Source organism: Schistocerca gregaria, chromosome 1 (assembly GCF_023897955.1).
Source record: "Schistocerca gregaria isolate iqSchGreg1 chromosome 1, iqSchGreg1.2, whole genome shotgun sequence".
NCBI classification, from domain to species: Eukaryota; Metazoa; Arthropoda; class Insecta; order Orthoptera; family Acrididae; genus Schistocerca; species Schistocerca gregaria.
The window spans coordinates 849,398,479-849,422,034 of NC_064920.1; the positions used below are offsets into that span (position 1 = coordinate 849,398,479).

A 23,556-nucleotide genomic window follows, 5' to 3' on the forward strand; every position below is an offset into this window, starting at 1 on the left:
GCAGTCGCGCGGTTCCGGACTGTGCGCCTAGAACCGCTAGACCACCGCGGCCGGCAAAACCATTATCTCTGTTTATTAAATTATTAGCTAATATAATCACAATAGCTTCCTTGAAGACAGATTCCCAAAAGGAAGAGGTGGATGTTAAAATCTTCACTTCACTGTAATTCGTGTAATGCCCTGTATCAATACGATGTTCGCCCATAGCTTACGTGTCTGGCTGTAATAAGAATGTGTATCTTCGATGCTCCACACATCTCTCATGAACGGTGCGTGTTGTTTGACCTACGTACGACTTCTCACAATTTCCGCAAGGAATCTGACACACACCCGCCTTACGAAGCTTAAACCGTCCTTCACAGAGCTGCAACCTTCTGGGGGGCCGGAAGATTAACTTAACACAGTGTTTCTCAAGAATATGGCCTATCTTCGAGGAAAGAGCACCCACATAGGGCCAAACCGTACTAGATCTGAAGGAATTACTATCTTCTTCGAAAATGGTTCAAATGCCTTTAAGCACTATGGGACTTAACATCTGAGGTCATCCGTCCTCTAGACTTAGGACTACTTAAACCGAACTAATCTAAGGACATCACACGCATCCACAGCCGAGGCAGGATTCGAACCTGCGACCGTAGCAGCAGCGCAGTTCCGGACTGAAGCACCTTGAACCGCTCGGCCACATCGGCCGGCACTATGTTCTTCCCCATCACATACATGCATTCTAGGTTTTGCATTGAATGCTCTACGAATTTGATGCGGAGGAAATCCATTCCATTTAAAAATGCTCTTGAGGTATGTGAGCTCTTCTTGCAAATTGTCTTTATCGGATACACAGTGCGCCCTATGCACTAAGGTCTTAAGGATACCTATGGTCTGTGAAGGGTGATGACAGCTACTGGCATGAAGATAAAGATTTGTGCGTGTTGGTTTCCGATATACAGCACGTCCTATTGTGCCATCAACTTTACGGCGATCGACAACATCCAAAAAGGGGAGGCAGCCGTCTTTTTCTATTTAGATTGTAAATTTGACGCTAGTATGGATGAAATTTAGATGCTCAATAAATCGGTGTAATTCATCCATCCCGTGCGGCGATACCACAAAAGCGTTGTCCACGTACCTCCAGAAGACCGTTGGTTTTAAACTTGCTGAGTCCAGTGCCTTGTCCTCGAAGTCTTCCATGAATAAATTAGCTACCAGAGGGGAGAGGGGGCTTCCGATAGCAACGCCATCAATTTGCTCATAAAATTCACCATTAAACGGAAAATAAGATGAAAAAAGCACATTTTCCAATAAGGCCGTAATGTTCTTATCAAAATGTTGGCCGATAAGAGAGAAAGAGTCCTTCAAAGGTCCCTTGGTGTATAAGGATACCACGTCAAAACTAACAAGCACATCCGTACTACTTAGCCTGACATTGCTAAGCCTCTGAATAAAATCCATAGAATTAAGAATGTGGTGACGGCATTGTCCTACCGATGTATTTAGTAAGGAAGCTAAATTTTTGGCAGAAAAAGACGTTGGTGAACCAAAAGTGGTCGTTATAGGTCTCGTGCACAGCATCACCTTGGGTAAATTTTACGAAGGTAAAAGATTCCGATCTCTGGGTGATGAGTGCTTAGGAGGGAGTCGTTCCTTAATCGAGTAGATCGATTAAATTTGGAAAGTAAAATGAATCAGTTGTTGAATTTAGACTTAATTGGAATTCGTGAAGTGCTGTGGCGGAATGAACAGGACTTCTGGCCACGCCAATACAGGGTTATCAATACCAAATCAATTAGGGATAATGCAGGAGGATGTCTAACAAAGAATAGAAGAACTGGTTAGTTAACGTGAACAATATCTCGAGCACATTATCGTAGCAAAGAAATACACAAAGTCAACACCCACCAAAGCGGTAAAATTGTATGTTCCAGCCAGTTCCGCAGATGATGTGCGCTGATACAAAGAAAATTATTCATGTAGTCAACGGAGAGGAAAGATTAACTGTGATGGGTAACCGGTACTTGCCGGTAGGAAAAAGAAGAGAATGGAAAATAGTAGGGGAACCTGTGTTGGGGGAAAGGTCTGAAAGAGGAAACCACCTGGTAGGATTTTGCACGGAGCATAATTTAAACATTGTTAACACCTAGTTTAACAACCATGAAGGAATGTTTTGTACATACTGATCACATATTATTGGTTTTGAAAAGCAGTTTAAAATTGAAGAAATCCAAAAAATAGGAAATTAAAGAGATGGGACCTGGATAAATTGAACAAATCAAAGGTTTAGAGAATTTGAAAAGAAGCGTTAGGTAACGTTGGACTGAAACAGGGGAAAGGAATGTAAAAGAAAAGGAATCGATAGCTTTGAGAGACAAAACAGCGAACACTAAAAAAAGGGCCAACACGAATGAATTATCCGAATGGGACGGAATTCGGAAGATGGGATGTACTTGTACAGACAACCAAATTATTGCAGTTTCAGAAAAATGGGATGATTTATTCTAGGGATAGAGATTTACAAATTGAGCAAGTCAACACTGAGTTGCTCCCCCTCCGGCCCTATGAAAGCAGTTAATCGGTTCGGCATTGATTGACAGAGTTGCTGGATGTCTTCCTGTGGAATATCGTGCCACATTCTATCCAATTGGCGCTTTAGATCGATAAAATTCCCAGCTGGTTGGAGGACTCTGTCCATAATGCTCCAGATGTTCTCAACTGGTGCGAGATCCAGCCACCTTGAAGGCCGAGGTAGGGTTTGGCAAGCACAAAGACAAGCAGTAGAAACTCTCACCGTCTGTGAATGGGTATTATATTGCTGAAATGTAAGCCCGAGATGTGTTGCCATTGAGGGCCACAAAACAGGGCGTAGAGTATCGTTGACGCACCGCTGTGCTGTAAGGGTGCAGCGGATGATATAACTAATGGGGTCCATTTATGAAATGAAGTGGCACTCAAAATGTTCAAATGTGTGTGACATCTTTGGGGACTTAACTGCTAAGGTCATAAGTCCCTAAGCTTACACACTACTTAACCTAAATTATCCTAAGGACGAACACACACAGCCATGCCCGAGGGAGGACTCGAATCTCCGCTGGGACCAGCCACACAGTCCATCACTGCAGCTCCTAACACCGCTCGGTTAATCCCGCGCGGCGAAGTGGCACTTCTGGTTGTCGGGTCGTATGGCGTGAAACTGTCAGATTGATATCCACTGTCTGGGAAGTCTCCGAATACGTCCTTGCTGGTAATCGGGATGAGTCATGGACAACATGCGGATTTTCGTCATATCTGAGTGCAGTTAAATGTGGCTACAACCACACATGTGCAATTATCCTGCAGATAGCTCGTTTGAGGACCACGAACTTTTTAGCTTCCGTTGTGGTATCCTTTCAAACACACGATCGCGTGATTTCACGTTTGATTATGATACATCCTGCACAAGCATATCCTCCATGTCTGGTCGACCACGCTGCATGCAGAAGAGCAGGGCGTAAACCTGTTTTACGTACTTCATCTAACTACTTTCTTTCTGTTACCTTTAACCTTTGGAGTCCCAACTATACAAAAGGAAACATTAATTTACAATTTTTCACTAAATTCACCTGTATCAAGATAGTACGCAACGATTACGAGGAGAGACTGGTAAAAAGTGAACAACCAGTTATTTTCAAGGTAACTTCGCATTTTCCTTAGACGCAGTCACACGTTTCGAAACTTATATGAAAACATAAGGCCTCAATAAAGTTGTAGTCCTCAATAACAAGAAAAAATAAGGCTAAAACTTAATAAATTTAAATGAAGAATACAAACTGCTCTAGTGGTTCCATTTGAAAGTCCAGTTGCAGTACAAGCTCAGATGTACTGTATAATAACATTAGATATACTTACTTTCACTGTCAGTGATCTTCTCAAAGTAACCACTAAAAAAAAAAAAAAAAAAGAAATGATTATTTCAGGCAGAAACGATGGGCGACAGCGGGTTAAGTAGGATAGTCCTCTTAAATATTTATCTAAAGGCATAAGAACCCCAAGAACCATGGATCTTGCCGTTGGTGGGGAGGCTTGCGTGTCTTAGCGATACAGATAGATAGCCGTACCGTAGGTTCAACCACAACTGAGGGGTATGTGTTGAGAGGCCAGACAAACGTGTCGTTCCTGAAGAGGGGCAGCAGCCTTTCCAGTAGTTGCAGGGGCAACAGTCTGGATGATTGACTGACCTGGCCTTGTAACACTAACCAAAAGAGCCTTGCTGTGCTGCTACTGCGAACAGCTGAAAGCAAGGGGAAACAACGGCCGTAACTAATCCCGAGAGCATGCAGCTTTACTGTATGGTTAAATGATGATGGCGTCCTCTTGGGTAAAATATTCCGGAGGTAAAATAGTCCCCCATTCTGATCTCCGGGCGGGGACTACTCAAGAGGACGTCGTTATCAGGAGAAAGAAAACTGGCGTTCTACGGATCGGAGAGTGGAATGTCAGATCCCTTAATCGGGCAGGTAGGTTAGAAAGTTTAAAAAGGGAAATGGATAGGTTAAAGTTAGATATACTAGGAATTAGTGAAGTTCGGTGGCAGGAGAAACAAGACTTCCGGTCAGGTGACTACAGGGTTATAAACACAAAATCAAATAAGGGTAATGCAGGACTTGGCTTAATAATGAATAGGAAAATAGGAATGCGGGTAAGCTACTACAAACAGCATAGTGAACGCATTATTGTGGCCAAGATAGATACGAAGCCTACACCTACTACTGTAGTACAAGTTTATATGCCAACTAGCTCTGCAGATGACGAAGAAATTGAAGAAATGTATGGTGAAATAAAATAAATTATTCAGATAGTGAAGGGAGACAAAAATTTAATAGTAGTGGGTGACTGGAATTTCGATAGTAGGAAAAGGGAGAGAAGGAAACGTAGTAGGTGATTATGGATTGGGGATAAGATATGAAAGAGGAAGCCGCCTGGTAGAATTTTGCACAGAGCACAACTTAATCATAGCTAACACTTGGTTTAAGAATCATGAAAGAAGGTTGTATACATGGAAGAACCCTGGAGATACTAAAAGGTATCAGATAGATTATATAATGGTAAGATAGAGATTTAGGAACCAGGTTTTAAATTGTAAGACATTTCCAGGGGCAGATGTGGACTCTGACCACAATCTGTTGGTTATGAACTGTAGATTAAAACTGAAGAAACTGCAAAAAGGTGGGAATTTAAGCAGATGGGACCTGGATAAACTGACTAAACCAGAGGTTGTACAGAGTTTCAGAGAGAGCATAAGGGAACAATTGACAGGAATGAGGGAAAGAAATGCAGTAGAAGAAGAATGGGTAGCTTTGAGGGATGAAGTATGAAGGTAGCAGAGGATCAAGTAGGCAATAAGACGAGGGCTAGTAGAAATCCTTGGGTAACAGAAGAAATATTGAATTTAATTGATAAAAGGAGAAAATATAAAAATGCAGTAAATGAAGCAACCAAAAAGGAATACTAACGTCTCAAAAATGAGATCGTCAGGAAGTGCAAAATGGCTAAGCAGGATTGTCTAGAGGACAAATGTAAGGATGTAGAGGGTTATCTCACTAGGAGTAAGATAGATACTGCCAACAGGAAAATTAAAGAGACCTTTGGAGAACAGAGAACCACTTGTATGAATATCAAGAGCTCAGATGGAAACCCAGTTCTAAGCAAAGAAGGGAAAGCAGAAAGGTGAAGGGAGTATATAGAGGGTGGTTACAAGGGCAACGTACTTGAGGACAATATTATGGAAATGGAAGAGGATGTAGATGAAGATGAAATGGGAGTACGATACTGCGTGAAGAGTTTGACAGAATCGAAACAAGGGAGTAGACAACATTCGATTAGAACTACTGACGGCCTTGGGAGAGCCAGTCATGACAAAACTCTACCATCTGGTGAGCAAGATGTATGAGACAGGCGAAATACCCTCAGACTTCAAGAAGAAAATAACAATTCCAATGCCAAAGAAAGAAGGTGCTGACAGATGTGAAAATTATCGAACGATCAGTTTAATAAGTCACGGATGCAAAATACTAACGCGTATTCTCTGCAGACGAATGGAAAAGCTGGTAGAAGCTGATATCGGGAAGATCAGTTTGGATTCCGTAGAAATGTTGGAACACGTGAGGCAATACCGACCCTACGACTTATTTTAGAAGCTAGATTAAGGTAAGGCAAACCTACGTTTCTAGCATTTGTAGACTTAGAGAAAGCTTTTGACAATGTTGACTGGAATACTCTCTTTCCAATTCTGAAGGTGGTAGGGGTAAAATACAGGGAGCGAAAGGCTATTTACAATTTGTACAGTAACCAGATTGCAGTTATAAGAGTCGAGGGGTACGAAAGGGAAGCAGTGGTTAGGAAGGGAGTGAGACAGGGTTGTAGCTATCCCCGATGTTATCCAATCTGTATATTGAGCACGCCGTGAAGGAAACAGAAGAAAAATTCTGTGTAGGTATCAAAATCCATGGAGAAGAAATAAAAACTTTGAGGTTCGCCGATGACATTGTAATTCTGTCAGAGATAGCAAAGGATTTGGAAGAGCAGATGAACGGAATGGACAGTGTCATGAAAGGAGGGTATAAGATGAACATCAACAAAAGCAAAACGAGGATAATGGAATGTAGTCGAATTAAGTCGGGTGATGCTGAGAGAATTAGATTAGGAAATGAGACACTTAAAGTAGTAAAGGAGTTTTGCTATTTGGGGAGCAAAATAACTGATGATGGTCGAAGTGGAGAGGATAGCAAACGTAGACTGGCAATGGCAAAGAAAGCGTTTCTGAAGAAGAGAAATTTGTTAACATCGAGTATAGATTTAAGTGACAGGAAGTCGTTTCTGAAAGTATTTGTATGGAGTGTAGCCATGTATGGAAGTGAAACGTGGACGATAAATAGTTTAGACAAAATGAGAATAGAAGCTTTCTAAATATGGTGTTACAGAAGAATGCTGAAGATTAGATGGGTAGATCATATAACTAATGAGGAGGTATTGAGTAGGATTGGGGAGAAGGGAAGCTTGTGGCACAACTTAATTAGAAGAAGAGAAAGGTTGGTAGGACATGTGCAAGCTTGATTATCTCCCAGTATCTGCTGCAACCTACATCCTTCTGAATCTGCTTAGTGTATTCATCTCTAGGTCTCCCTCTACCATTTTTACACTCCACGCTGCCCTCCAATACTAAATTGGTGATCCCTTGATGCCTCAGAACATGTCCTACCGACCGTTCCCTTCTTCTGGTCAAGTTGTGCCACAAACTTCTCTTCTCCCCAATCCTACTCAATACTTCCTCATTAGTTATGTGCTCTACCCATCTAATCTCCAGCATTCTTCTGTAGCACCACATTTCGAAAGCTTCTATTCTCTTCTTACCCAAACTATTTATCGTCCATGTTTCACTTCCATACATCGCTACACTCCATACAAATACTTTCAGAAACGACTTCCTGTCACTTAAATCTATACTAGATGTTAACAAATTTCTCTTCTTCAGAAACGCTTTCCTTGCCATTGAAAGTATACATTTTATATCCTCTCTACTTTGACCATCATCAGTTATTTTGCTCCCCAAATAACAAAACTCATTTACTACTTTAAGTGTCTTATTTCCTAATCTAATTCCCTCAGCATCACCCGACTTAATTCGACTACACTCCATTATCCTCGTTTTGCTTTTGTTGATGTTCATCTTATATCCTCTTTTCAAGACACTGTCCATTCCGTTAAACTGCTCTTCCAAGTCCCTTGCTGTCTCTGACAGAATTACAATGTCATCGGCGAACCTCAAAGTTTTTATTTCTTCTCCATGGATTTTAATACCTACTCCGAATTTTTCTTTATTTTCCTTTACTGCTTGCTCAATATACAGATTGGATAACATCGGGGACAGGCTACAACCCTGTCTTACTCCCTTCCCAACCACTACTTCCCTTTCATGTCCCTCGACTCTTATAACTGCCATCTGGTTTCTGTACAAATTGTAAATAGCCTTTCGCTCCCTGTATTTTACCCCTAACACCTTTAGAATTTGGAAGAGTATTCCAGTCAACATTGTCAAAAGCTTTCTCTAAGTCTACAAATGCTAGAAACGTAGGTTTGCCTTACCTTAATCTAGCTTCTAAAATAAGTCGTAGGGTCGGTATTGCCTCACGTGTTCCAACATTTCTACGGAATCCAAACTGATCTTCCCGATATCAGCTTCTACCAGCTTTTCCATTCGTCTGCAGAGAATACGCGTTAGTATTTTGCATCCGTGACTTATTAAACTGATCGTTCGATAATTTTCACATCTGTCAGCACCTTCTTTCTTTGGCATTGGAATTGTTATTTTCTTCTTGAAGTCTGAGGGTATTTCGCCTGTCTCATACATCTTGCTCACCAGATGGTAGAGTTTTGTCATGACTGGCTCTCCCAAGGCCGTCAGTAGTTCTAATCGAATGTTGTCTACTCCCTTGTTTCGATTCTGTCAAACTCTTCACGCAGTATCGTACTCCCATTTCATCTTCATCTACATCCTCTTCCATTTCCATAATATTGTCCTCAAGTACGTTGCCCTTGTAACCACCCTCTATATACTCCCTTCACCTTTCTGCTTTCCCTTCTTTGCTTAGAACTGGGTTTCCATCTGAGCTCTTGATATTCATACAAGTGGTTCTCTGTTCTCCAAAGGTCTCTTTAATTTTCCTGTTGGCAGTATCTATCTTACTCCTAGTGAGATAACCCTCTACATCCTTACATTTGTCCTCTAGACAATCCTGCTTAGCCATTTTGCACTTCCTGACGATCTCATTTTTGAGACGTTAGTATTCCTTTTTGGTTGCTTCATTTACTGCATTTTTATATTTTCTCCTTTTATCAATTAAATTCAATATTTCTTCTGTTACCCAAGGATTTCTACTAGCCCTCGTCTTATTGCCTACTTGATCCTCTGCTACCTTCATACTTCATCCCTCAAAGCTACCCATTCTTCTTCTACTGCATTTCTTTCCCTCATTCCTGTCAATTGTTCCCTTATGCTCTCTCTGAAACTCTGTACAACCTCTGGTTTAGTCAGTTTATCCAGGTCCCATCTGCTTAAATTCCCACCTTTTTGCAGTTTCTTCAGTTTTAATCTACAGTTCATAACCAACAGATTGTGGTCAGAGTCCACATCTGCCCCTGGAAATGTCTTACAATTTAAAACCTGGTTCCTAAATCTCTATCTTACCATTATATAATCTATCTGATACCTTTTAGTATCTCCAGGGTTCTTCCATGTATACAACCTTCTTTCATGATTCTTAAACCAAGTGTTAGCTATGATTAAGTTGTGCTCTGTGCAAAATTCTACCAGGCGGCTTCCTCTTTCATATCTTATCCCCAATCCATAATCACCTACTACGTTTCCTTCTCTCCCTTTTCCTACTATCGAAATTCCAGTCACCCACTACTATTAAATTTTTGTCTCCCTTCACTATCTGAATAATTTATTTTATTTCACCATACATTTCTTCAATTTCTTCGTCATCTGCAGAGCTAGTTGGCATATAAACTTGTACTACAGTAGTAGGTGTAGGCTTCGTATCTATCTTGGCCTCAATAATGCGTTCACTATGCTGTTTGTAGTAGCTTACCCGCATTCCTATTTTCCTATTCATTATTAAACCTACTCCTGCATTACCCCTATTTGATTTTGTGTTTATAACCCTGTAGTCACCTGACCGGAAGTCTTGTTTCTCCTGCCACCGAACTTCACTAATTCCCACTATATCTAACTTTAACCTATCCATTTCCCTTTTTAAATTTTCTAACCTACCTGCCCGATTAAGGGATCTGACATTCCACGCTCCGATCCATAGAACGCCAGTTTTCTTTCTCCTAATAACGGCATCCTCTTGAGTAGCCCCATCCCGGAGATCTGAATGGGGGAACTATTTTACCTCCGGAATATTTTACCCAAGAGGACGCCATCATCATTTAATCATACAGTAAAGCTGTATGCCCTCGGGAAAAATTCCGGGCGTAGTTTCCCCTTGCCTTCATCCGTTCGCAGTACCAGCACAGCAAGGCCGTTTTGGTTATTGTTACAAGGCCAGATCAGTCAACCATCCACACTGTTGCCCTTGCAACTACTGGAAAGGCTGCTGCCCCTCTTCAGGAACGACACGTTTGTCTGGCCTCTCAACAGATACCCCTCCGTTGTGGTTGTACCTACGGTACGGCTATCTGTATCGCTGAGGCACGCAAGCCTCCCCACAAACGGCAAGGTCCATGGTTCATGGTGGGAGGGGGGTGGGCTGAAGTTATATAAGTGTCTAAACAGAGAGCTATGTGGAAAGGGATGTAAAGTTGAAATCCTTCCAATAGGTGAACACACTAACTCTGCATTAGTAAAGGTGCCTTTCGATACCAGCACCTACCTTGGGTAATAAGTGTTATTCGGGGGTTGTCACGGTACTGTAAGTAATTGTTGTACATAAAATTGTTTATTCTGATTACACTAAATTGGAGATGTAAGGTCGGTTGTGTGCTGTAAATTACTGTTGTCTCCTATATGTGGCAGCCTAGCATTGTCAGTGGCTTCAATCATTATTCCTGTCATATTTCAAGTTTTGTATTAGCGGGTTTGTTTAAGCTGACACTGTTGAGTTGTAAGACTTATAAAGAGGCAAGTCAGACTGAGTATTCTATGAGCTCAATACGATATTCTATTACGTCGTACCTTAGTTTGTTATAGGTTAGAAGTATCTTACGTGTTATTAATATTCTGCTGTTTGCTTTGTCTAAAGAGGAGCTAGTTCTGTCAAGCAGTCGTTTATATTTTATTAGTGTGTTTCTCATTGTGCTTTTTCGTGTTAATTGTTTTTAAGAAGCTAACAAATGACTGTATGTTGCAGGTAGCTGAAACAGATGTGTTCACGGGGGTCGCGTCCTGACGGGGTTGATAGTGGCCCTTTTACTGCGGCACATCCGGCTATCCTCTTTCAGTACATTTGTCTCGCTTACTATATATCGTTACTACGTTTGTCGAGTGGAATTAGGGCTTGCTGTAATCATATGTTGAAGTTAAGTATCTCCTTTACCCGGGCGCTTACCTTCGTGGATATAGTCGTATTCTCTTCTGTAAACATTGATAGTGTTATTCATTTGTTCTTGTCACGTGTGATTATTTATCCTGTTATATTTAATGTCAGTAAAATGTAAGCGTTAGCGAGGTCCGATTTGGGACGTTGTATTCTCCTCTTGTGGAAACAAATTTAAGTGATATAATTCCTTTTTTAAGTAGCCTTTAGATTTGCACATTTTGCCTCCATGTCTAGTGTTTTTATGGCTTCCACGTTAATTAAAATTACAATAAAGGTAAATCTGGCAACGGAGGGTTTCGTGTATTTATTAGTTGTTAAGTGGATCCCAAGTTAATTGCAGGAACCCTACCAACACTAAGCGGTACAAGAGCGGGAAAACATTATTAGCTCACATTCAGTGATGTGTTTTCACGCTGCGTAGGAAACAACAATCGAGGCCAATGAAATAAAAAATCAACACTTTGCTCGAAAAGCAAAGCCACTGACATAACCGGTCTCAAAAAATTGGTTGAAGTTTTTCACTTTGAATAAATACATAATTACACAACGATTACAATCATTTACTGGGTGTTGCGTTTTTCGTGGCGTTCAGTGACTTTTTGAGAATCTTTATTTTCCTTTTACTTGGCGCGTCAGCATAGTGGAGAGGAGACGGAGGAGGACAAGCCACCGACCTTCGGCGCGGCCATAAATGTGTGGCCTGAAGTATACTTCAGGGCCGAAGCTGCCTCCACCCTCGCTATTCCGCCCTGCTCAGAGCCAGCTTAAAGGACAAACGTAGCGCCTCGGACGGCTAGCAGCGCTCGTGCAAAGACACAGGGCTACATGAAGGGAAAAAAAAATCCACCTTGTGAAAATGGTCTGTCCAAATCTTGAAATTAAATTGGAGTTTTGTTCGCAATATCTGCAAAACTTGCCTGGAGGTTGGACACCGCGGTTCTGAGAATCATAAACGTCACTGTTGAATGACTTGGAGCTAAAAAAAAGAAAACTAGTTAAGTTAGAATTTTAGTAAGGACATGCACTGTGCTTTTTGCCTGCAGGAACGACTGTCTTGCTGCGGCTACGCAGCCCGCGCAGGCGAAGATGAGTCCCGATCGCTGTTAGCTGCCGCACACGGCAGGCGGGGACGCAGTCACTACAACTGCAGGCTACTTGCAGAGATATGGGTAGGAATATTTTCCCTTGGTATAATTCAGGAGGCGCGGTATTTGTTAACTTTGCCGAGTTCGTCGTTTCGCTAATCGTCGACCCCAATTAGTTGATTGATATGCAGAATGCAATTTGGTTGTTTGAATGGCGTTTGCTCTCTCGAGTTCACTTTTCAGTAGCACTTTCTGATACACTTTTAGCTTAACCACAGGCAATATTCATCTCGCGATCCGAAAATTGGTATCAAGACTGGAGCTAAGCGAAACTGTTTCTTTAAGTTTGTGTTCATTGTCTTGTTAAAGGTTTTCCCACATTACGGCAAATAAATAGCATCTTTTATAAGCCTGCGTTTTCATTCAGTAATTACAGGCCCCATTAGCTAATACGTGACGTCGTGTGGTGGTTGACTTTTGCATTTCGTGCATGACTATCAACTTTTAAAGGTGGGCCTACCCCTGTTAATATTAGCTTTAGTAAGATGTTATCTGTTGTGCGACTTGTTTCATTACCCTTTAAAAATAAATTCGCGTGATTGCATAAGGTGCTCCACTCCGTTTTCAAATTGCGGGGACTTTACCTTTGCATCTCAGGGGTATGAAGAACTACAACCGCAACCACTCAGCCCCACAACAGGTGTATCAGGTGGACACGTAACTTTCAGGCACATGTCGTGCAGGACGGTTATGGGTCTGTTGTTAGCACTCACCTGGCCTGCACCTATTTGGCTATTGGTTATGATAGTTGAAATAGTTGTTCAATGTGCAAAGACAATTATTTACGACGAGAACTATCCTTGGAACGGGTGCCACTCGTAATCATGATTAATAATCTTACAAAACAGAAGTAAAACATAACTAAAATGCATACTATATACTCCACGCAACCAACTACGCATGTCTTTCTCCGTGCACTTTCACCTTCAGATTTCCCAGCTGCCGTTCAGGAGTCTCTGTATTCGAACAATAGCCAATGAAAGGAGAGAAAATGGACGATTCCTCATAAGGGCGTGTCCTAGATGGCAATGGCAAACAAGAAACTTACACTACTGACCATTAAAATTGCTACACCAAGAAGAAATGCAGATGATAAACGGGTATTCATTGGACAAATATATTGTACTACAACTGACATGTGATTACATTATCACGCATTTTGGGTGCATAGATCATGAGAAATCAGTACCCAGAACAATCTCCTCTGGCCGTAATAACGGCCTTGATACGCCTGGGCATTGAGTCAAACATAGCTTGGATGGCGTGTACAGGTACAGCTGCCCATCCTGCTTCAACACTATAACACAGTTCATTAAGAGTAGTGACTGACGTATTGTGACGAGCCAGTTGCTCGGCCACCATTGACTAGACGTTTTCAGTTGGTGAGACATCTGCAGAATGTGCTGGCCCTGGCAGCAGTCGAACATTTTCTGCATACAGAATGGCCCGTACAGGACCTGCAACATGCGGTCGTGCATTATCCTGCTGAAATATAGGGTTTCGCAGTGATCAAATGAACGGTAGAGCCACAGGTCGTAACACATCTGAAATGTAACGTCCACTGTTCAAAGTGCCGTCACTGCGAACAAGAGGTGATCGAGACGTGTAACCAATGGCACCCCATACCATCACGCAGGGTGACACGCCAGTATGGCGATGACGAATACGCGCTTCCAATCTGCGTTCACCGCGATGGCACCAAACCCGGATGCGACCATCATGATGCTGTAAACAGAACCTGAATTCATCCGAAAAAAATGTTCTGCCATTCGTGCACCCAGGTTCATCGTTGAGTACACCATTTCAGGCGCTCCTGTGTGTGACGCAGCGTCAAGGGTAACCGCAGCCATGGTCTCCTAGCTGATAGTCAAAGCTGCTGCAAACGTCGTCGAACTTATCGTTCAGGTGGTTGTTGTCTTGCAAACACCGCCTCTGTTGACTCATGAATCGAGACGTGGCTGCACGATCTGTTACAGCCGTGAGGATAAGATGCCTGTCATCTCGATTGCTATTGATACGAGGCCGTTGGGATCCAGCACGGCCTTCCGTATTACCTTCCTGAACCCACCGATTCCATATTCTGCTAATAGTCGTTGGATCTCGACCAACGCGAGCAGCAATGTCGCGATACGATAAACCGCTATCGCGATAGGCTGCAATTCGACCTTTATCAAAGTCGGAAACGTGATGGTACGCATTTCTCCTCCTTACATGAGGTATCACAACAGCGTTTCACCAGGCAACGCCGGTCAACTGCTGTTTGTGTGTGAGAAATCGGTTGGAAACTTTCCTCATGTCAGCACGTTTAGGTGTCGCCACCGGCGCCAACCTTGTGTGAATTGCTGTGAAGCTAGTTTTTTGCATTTCACAGAATCTTCTTTCTGTCTGTTAAATTTCGCAATTGTAGCACGTTATCTTCTTGGTGTAGGAATTTTAATGGCCAGTAGTGTATTTCTCAGACGTTACCACGACCTAATACGTATCGTCCAGTCGAATTTACCCCACATTAAGCAAAAATGCTGTTTCCATATGCCGCGTTACTTGGCTGGAATGACTCCCCCCCCCCTAATAGTCGTCATGTTTCAGATTTTGCAGGTCTCATCGAGCCAATTAGCTTAAAATATTACCTCTCTTATTTCTTGTATTGAGGTTCCCTGTCTTACTACTCAGACACTGGCGTATGTATTATTTCGTATTAGACTATGGTTATTGAGAGAAGGCGGCAGGAAAGTCAATCAGTAAAAGTATTTTCTACGCTTCATACATTGACAGCAGTGAGTCAACGATGACATACCTTAAGCCTGTTGGCTCAGTGAATATTGATACGGGCAGTTATTTCAAAGCGTTTTGCTGTGAGTTACCGCTGTCCGCATGCATCAAGGAAGAAATGAAAGGAACGGTCCGTCTTCTGTGTCGTAAAAATACTGAGATTATTCGCAGAATGCAGTTTCAATGCGGTGAAGGTAGACGCAGTGAACAAAATATGCACGAATTGATAAAACGCTTTAAAGGTGCACATGGATATGTCTATGACGAAGGGCGTTCGGGTAAGCCATTAACTTCGAAAATGGAGAGTATAAAGACGACTGAGAGAATGGCTGATGGATGAACGGATTGTATTGTGCATGAATTGAATATAAGTTACGTTTCAATATTTGCAATGATCCACGAATCTATAATTTATAAACATTAGATACCACGTCAACTGACGAAAAACATTCAGGAACGTATAGATGATATTACTTTTAAGGTGTGTTGAAGACGAAAGACAAAACTTTCCGAATAGCTTAGTAACCGTTAATGAGACAACTGTCCAGTAAGTGGCGGGGCATTGTGTGGAAACGATCATCGACTATAGTAAAAAGGTTCAAAAGCCAGTTTGGTGGAGGAAAGTTGATGACAGTGTTTTGGTCTATGAAAGATAACCTCTGATTACACTCATAAACTACAAACAGTGAAGATTGGCAGCTACTGTGAAGTAATGCGAACTGTCGAAATGAAAACAAAGAGGAGAGGCAAGCTTTCAAGTGGTGTGATTTTGGTTCATGACAATGCCCGTATCGAGAAAACAATCCAGTGAATTGAAATTATTGTTTTTGTGCAACAGGAGCACCTCACACTTGAGGGACTTTAATTTTTTCTGTCTGATGAAGGATCACCTGTGTGAACTCAAAATTGTACTTTTACGACGTAGTTGTTGCTGCGGTGTGGAAAACGCCCGCTAAACCCGCTGGGCAGAACAAGTGATTTGGATTGTGGAAAGTGCCAAATAGGGTTGGGGTCAGATTCACCTTAAAATTGTAATTTATTGTAATTTAATAACACATTTACAACCAAAGCGGCACATAGCAAAATTTTACAACTACGAGTTTCAAACGCCAAATCTTTCACGGCTAAAAGCCTCCAAACAAGAAATCTTAAAAATCAACAAGGTAAATTTCAAGTGACTGAAAACACGCAGTTACATTAACAAATAGAATAACTAAGATTATATATATATATACACTCCTGGAAATGGAAAAAAGAACACATTGACACCGGTGTGTCAGACCCACCATACTTGCTCCGGACACTGCGAGAGGACTGTACAAGCAATGATCACACGCAAGGCACAGCGGACACACCAGGAACCGCGGTGTTGGCCGTCGAATGGCGCTAGCTGCGCAGCATTTGTGCACCGCCGCCGTCAGTGTCAGCCAGTTTGCCGTGGCATACGGAGCTCCATCGCAGTCTTTAAGACTGGTAGCATGCCGCGACAGCGTGGACGTGAACCGTATGTGCAGTTGAAGGACTTTGAGCGAGGGCGTATAGTGGCCATGCGGGAGGCCGGGTGGACGTACCGCCGAATTGCTCAACACGTGGGGCGTGAGGTCTCCACAGTACATCGATGTTGTCGCCAGTGGTCGGCGGAAGGTGCACGTGCCCGTCGACCTGGGACCGGACCGCAGCGACGCACGGATGCACACCAAGACCGTAGGATCCTACGCAGTGTCGTAGGGGACCGCACCGCCACTTCCCAGCAAATTAGGGACACTGTTGCTCCTGGGGTATCGGCGAGGACCATTCGCAACCGTCTCCATGAAGCTGGGCTACGGTCCCGCACCCCGTTAGGCCGTCTTCCGCTCACGCCCCAACATCGTGCAGCCCGCCTCCAGTGGTGTCGCGACATAAGTGAATGGAGGGACGAATGGAGACGTTTCGTCTTCAGCGATGAGAGTCGCTTCTGCCTTGGTGCCAATGATGGTCGTATGCGTGTTTGGCGCCGTGCAGGTGAGCGCCACAATCAGGTCTGCATACGACCGAGGCACACAGGGCCAACACCCGGCATCATGGTGTGGGGAGCGATCTCCTACACTGGCCGTACACCTCTGGTGATCGTCGAGAGGACACTGAATAGTGCACGGTACATCCAAACCTTCATCGAACCCATCGTTCTACCATTCCTAGACCGGCAAGGGAACTTGCTGTTCCAACAGAACAATGCTCGTCCGCATGTATCTCGTGTCACCCAACGTGCTCTAGAAGGTGTAAGTCAACTACCCTGGCCAGCAAGATCTCCGGATCTGTCCCCCATTGAGCATGTTTGGGACTGGATGAAGCGTCGTCTCACGCCGTCTGCACGTCCAGCACGAACGCTGGTCTAACTGAGGCGCCAGGTGGAAATGGCATGGCAAGCCGTTCCACAGGACTACATCCAGCATCTCTACGATCGTCTCCATGGGAAAATAGCAGCCTGCATTGCTGTGAAAGGTGGATATACACTGTACTAGTGCCGAAATTGTGCATGCTCTGTTGCGTGTGTCTATGTGCCTGTGGTTCTGTCAGTGTGATCATGTGATGTATCTGACCCCAGGAATGTGTCAATAAAGTTTTCCCTTCCTGGGACAATGAATTCACGGTGTTCTTATTTCAATTTCCAGGAGTGTATATTGGGTGGATAGTGTAACGGTACCTATTAAGGGCTTTTCTTTACCTAAGTATACGGTAACCTCCAAATTCAACCAGTTTAACGAGTATTTATGATTATAGAAAAGTTATTGTGTATGTTAACAATGATTGCATAACATGTCTCCATAAACAGTCAACTCATTAAATTATACTGAATAACTGACCCACACAAAGGTTAATATCACTTGATCACTGATACAGCAAAAGGTCATCATGTAAAAACACTAAGTTCATCTTAAATAATTAATATGAAGTACGAAACACAGTGGCCAAATCACGTATATTAGATCTTCCTAAATAAAAATCATCCAGTGAAACCTATTTATTCTGTAGGACCGTTTTCACTCAGTATTCACGTACACACTTCTATCTTAAACGAAAACCAATGTAATTCTTAATAATTCATGTTATTTACTTATTTATGCAAATTAGAGAAGTCAATTGACATTCTTCTAAAAAACAATTATTCTGTCAACAAATCTGTCTCATTTTAATAACCTGTTAAATTATTTCACTCGATATAAATTAATAACTTTTCTGCACAAATACGATAACAGATGTACATGTGACTTATAAACTATATCTCTTTTTAGTAGATCTTTGACAAGGTTATAAATACAAGCAGCAAGAAGGGTTGAGAGCGCAGTCGGAATGTCACTTCGGTAAAGTGTGTATGTGTGTTATTGTTTGAGGTGGATAAACAATGCAAAGATCATGTAAAAGATGTACTACTTTCTGTTGTGCCATTGTCTTTGGTGAACAGTGGAATTAAGATGGCCACCGGAGTAATAAGTATTTGAAGTTTAAATATTTTTTGGTTTCGCTCGTTATTTATCATCAAAAGCATGTAAAAAACACGGGACCTCATCTTTTTACCCGTAGACAACCAGATTAAGAGCCAGCATAAGCAGCGAGACACAGCAGCGATCCAGCTAGCAGCAGCGACTACCACAATGCAATTCAATGGCGCCAACCTAACGTCAAGTACTAACAAGCTCCGTAAATGGGAGTGAAATAGTGCGATTATAGCAATATCTACGACTAGGCGACCATTACAAAAGGCAAACATAAACAAGATGCAATACCAACGGCTGAAGGCTCACAGTAAAATTTTCAGGATTTTAAAATAAATTACCAAAACATTTCAAAGGCAGAAGGCCGCAATGTTTAAGCTTGAAAGGTAATTTTAAGAAGGAGGTTCCAAGCCGCAATGTTTAAGCTTGAAAGATAATTATAAGAATAAGGTTCCAAGGCTGAAGGCCCATAGTTAATTTCCCAAAATTAAAAAAATAACCATAAGCCGTAAGTTTTAAATAGCTGAAAATGGTCTAAAAGAAAAGACAACACAACGGCAATAACCTTTCAGCAAATATCCACTTGCCGGAATTCTAACTTACTTACATAAAACTCAGTGAAACCCAGAAATTTTCTTTTATCATTGTATATGATAGATTATAAACAGACAAACACCGGTGAGAAAACAGTAAAAACAACAGCACTCAGAAGCCTCCAGGGGGTTGGTGTGCCCTCGTTCACTTAGGTGAGACAGGTGGTGAGCCCAACTACACTTTTAGACACTGGACTCGCATTCGGGAGGAAGACGGTTCAATCCCGCGTCTGGGCATCCTGATTTAGGTTTTGCGTGATTTCCCTAAATCATTCCAGGCAAATTCCGGGATGGTTCCTCTGAAAGGCCGCTGCCGACTTCCTTCCCCATCCTTCTCTAATCCGATGGGACCCATGACCACGCTGTCTGGTCTCCTTCCCCAAACAACCAACCAACCAACCCAACTACACTTGATTCGTCAAAACTCAACCAAGGGACAACCAGGGACCGATCGACAACGACTTGCTTGCCACCAATCGGTACATGAGAATTCAAACACAAAATGTTACACAATGGTGAGGACACTGCCAGAAGTTACGTTAGTGGCCAGGTAAGGTAACCGGAACGCTAATGGCCACAAGGCAGAAAATTCCGCTGGTGCACTTGAATTGTAGTCAAACTATAGTTAATTCCACCGCATGGCGTCTAAATGTCAGCAATACAACCACTAGGTGTTGCTCGCAAGAAAACCTCCCCAACATCAAATCACCGAAACGAACCACACAACATGGATGGACGTGGATTTGGTACTTGAAACCACTACTCAACTTTGACGTCCTGTGTCGGTGACCCATGAAGATCGTAGCAGTCGGACAGCTCTACACACACTACGTAGGGACCGCCAGCAGACCCAGCCAACTGCACTGCATGGAGATAACTTCCCTGGTCCGCAGCAACCGACCGACTAGTCACAGAACGCCGACATCTAAAATGGTCGTCAGTGGAAATAACGCCAACTACACACACAACCTGACAAACACTTGCACGAAGACCTGAACGATACCAGACAGTAACTAAGCAAGCACGAAGACAAATCGGGAGTCGATGCATACACACACAGCCGACTCATGAAAGATCGGCGAGCCAAAACGCGTAACGCGTCGTCTGGTAGGACGACCGACCGACGATCCACCAAGACCGCGGCCCGGCTCAAGTGATGCGTGGCGGCAATGGTCGGGTGAGCCATGTCGACGCAGAACTGACTGCTGCTCCAACCCGACTGCACTAGGGCCGCACTGCAACTTCCTGACTGTCAGGTCCGGACTGCGTTCCAGACGCGTTCCAACTGACTGGCTGAACCGAACTTGCGACCTCAACTCGCTTACTACAGACAACGACCGGGAAGTAACAACAATCGAGCAAAGATACTACGAGAGGGGACATGTCGATACGAGCAGCTAACGCCGCTCACGGTCAGGCAAAGCAGCAACTCAGTGACAGTAGTAATTTAAATTAACTTAGTGAGGTGGAAGCACGTTAAAAGCAGGGTGTAAGATAAAGATGGCGGGAACATGAGCCATGCACGGCGCAGGTTTCACAACAAGCGTCAAACATTTGTAAAATAATATCTTTGTGTATGGTATTTTAGGGGCTTACAATCTTTTTAAATTCTCATATTCCTGTATTCTATTCACATAAAATTCTTGATGCATGGGTTTTATTGTCATATAATTCTTCAGAAAGACTTGATAATTCCATTAGATGATGAATCAACGTATACTGCAGGAAGCTGATAGAATACGATTTCAGACTTATTTTTCCATTCATTTTCTTATTCATTCACCATACGTGGAACCAGCAAATTTGAGACGAATAAGGACAACGTCATTTCATTATACACTGGAACACATTTATTTAGTAATCTTCTATGAACATTGGCAGATAAATGGAAAATAAAAATAGTAATTGGTTTTCGAACATTGGCACAAAAATATAAAGCTATGACGCCATTCACTTCTTTTTTTTCACACTGATACATTTTTATTAAATTTTTGGAAATACGTTTTGAAGTTTTAGTAACGGATATCAAGTATTTTCACGTTTAGCAACAACTGCCCATAAATTGTGTATTTACAACGTGTGTATACGTACAAAATACTTGAAATCAAATATTGCTACACACATACATACACACACACACACACACACACTAAACAAAAGAATGCAGTAACGGAAGTAGAAAAATTCAGCTTGGTACCACTGGTAGACTTATATGTATTGTTGAAGAAACCAGCTCCAACAACACAGTCATTCAAAACGTAATTGCTCATTCTGAACCAAAAGCATGTATGATTCTGTTACAGGTAACTTTGATATGTCATGGTCATCAAAGTACGGATGCCAAGTGACCTTCTTCACACTTATTCTATCTGCAGGTCTGTAAGTTAACATCCTTAATGAGTCCAATTCAAACTTAACCATGTGGTGACTACATAAATGATTGAGAATGAAGTAAAATTTACTAACAACATTTATTTTACTAAACCAGACTTAAATTATGCTAAACAAGTTATTGATTGAATACAGTAAACAACTAACAGGTGGTTTCCATTTTCCCACAAAGTGCATGAACGGCACTGCCTTGACCCAATGTTGAGCTAATCACAGGACCCTAGGGGGTCTAAATCTCCCCTTGCACACGCCAGCACAAACTCATGTCGAACCAGGGCAAGAGTTAAGAAACCTGCATGTCAAAAAAAAAAGTCACCAATTACTAGCTTTTCTCAAGTTTTTTTCAGAGGGGGAAGATGAATGATTTTCTCTGAAGCCATGTTGCTTCCCACGGCAACAAGTGAACAGATACAATCTTAAAGATCTTTATCTAAATCATCTGTGCCTTAGAGCTTGTTAGTCCTAGTTGTGAGATGTAATAAAGATTCTGTCTCTAAACGTTTCTCAAGAGCTGGAGTTTCTTATATAAGTGAGGTCGCAGATCGAAGTGGTTAACAGGCCTATTTGCAGTAACGGCGAACACACAACTTGTCAATGTTTATGACGTGTGGCTCTACACACAATGCCCAGTTTATGGCTCCACTGTGTAGACGCGTTCCTGTAGTCCGTCACCCCCAGCCCAGGCCTTTTCTGGCACTGTGGTAGTTAGCTCGGTATCATTTAGCTGGAGACCTGTCGCAATGGGGGCTGCCCTGTGTGACCTGTGTGGCTGTGGGCCTATACCGCATGATTTACTGTGGGATGAGCTTGCTCCCAATTGCTTTCAACTCCCAACATGCCATTTCTACACGCTAAGAAACATAAAAACGCCTCATGCTTGTAGCCCCCTACCAGGCTCCATCAACGTCTGCTCAGGCTGTTAACTTTCTAGAGTCTCAATCAAGGTGCGTAAGATTGTAACAAAATCTTTAAAAATTTTCTGTATACGAAAAATAGGTGAGAGAGTAACTTGTCCTCTCTCACAGTCATTAAATTCTTCATGCGTCTGCTCAAATTTTCCTGAGTCCATTTAGGAAATGATAGCTTTTAATCTGGTGATTGGAGACATCAGGCCATGTTTCTTCTGTAGGTGTTTTTAATATATGGGAGATCCTAAAAGACAGTCTTTTTCTAGGTCTCCTTGAAATAATGGCTTCTTTGTTGTCATTTCTGCGCGTATACATCAAATAGATCATACATCAATTGGACATGAGTATTTAAGAGAACCCAATAAAATTTCAGCAGCTCTGTATCAAAGAGTTACTCTGAGTGGTATGCGGTAGGTGCACCCCAATAAGAAATCAGCTACTTAAATGACTATTTGGTCATACAAGTAAATTCTGTGGTTTCAGATCTCCATGCGGTATTCTTCGTTTGGGGCAATACAGCACAGCCAATGTGATTTGGTACACATAGGACTTTGCAACGTCTGGAGCAAGATAATTCCCACCTCCAAACTTCTTTAGGTATTGCATCAAATGCATATCCAAATATTCAAAAACAAGATACAATCTGCCACTTTCCATAATAACATATTCCAATCTAACAATGTTTGGATGCATTAGCCCTTTCAGTAATGACGCCTTCCTCCTCATTTTCCAACCTAATATTTTTTGTGCAGCGTATTGGTCAGTCTTCTCATTTCGTCCTTTATAAACCACTTCAGACGTACCTTCGCCAATCTTCTCGAACTTGGTAAAATCGTTCATTTTAGCACCAGTCGTACAACCCATACTAGTTGTGTGATTAGCTAACATCACAATAGTACACCAATAAATATTTAAACATAATGAATATTTCGACTGACCCACCACTTCGGTTGTATTGTTCACTCTCTAATAGGCACATAATACCTCGAAAACTTTGTCCATGTTTTTCTTAGAAACGGTCGAGTATCTACGGATAAGCAGAGACAAATGTTTGCTCAATTTGATTCCTCTTCCGCTATGCGAAGTTGCTAGGAATTGGCCGTATGGCACTTGCCGTATTCTCCTCGTGAGAGACAGTCACTGTGCACAACTGCTGCCAACGTTGTCCTATACAGCGCTGGCACAACAGGCTGCGCTGTAAATAACGT

The 23,556-nt window shown here is 42.4% G+C and overlaps 1 pseudogene; it reads right to left on the minus strand.

Annotated features, from left to right (window-relative positions):
* Window positions 1-23,188, minus strand: part of LOC126277918 (cyclin-dependent kinase 1-like) — an 84,294-nt pseudogene extending 61,106 nt beyond the window's left edge.
* Window positions 23,189-23,556: the final 368 nt, after the last annotated feature.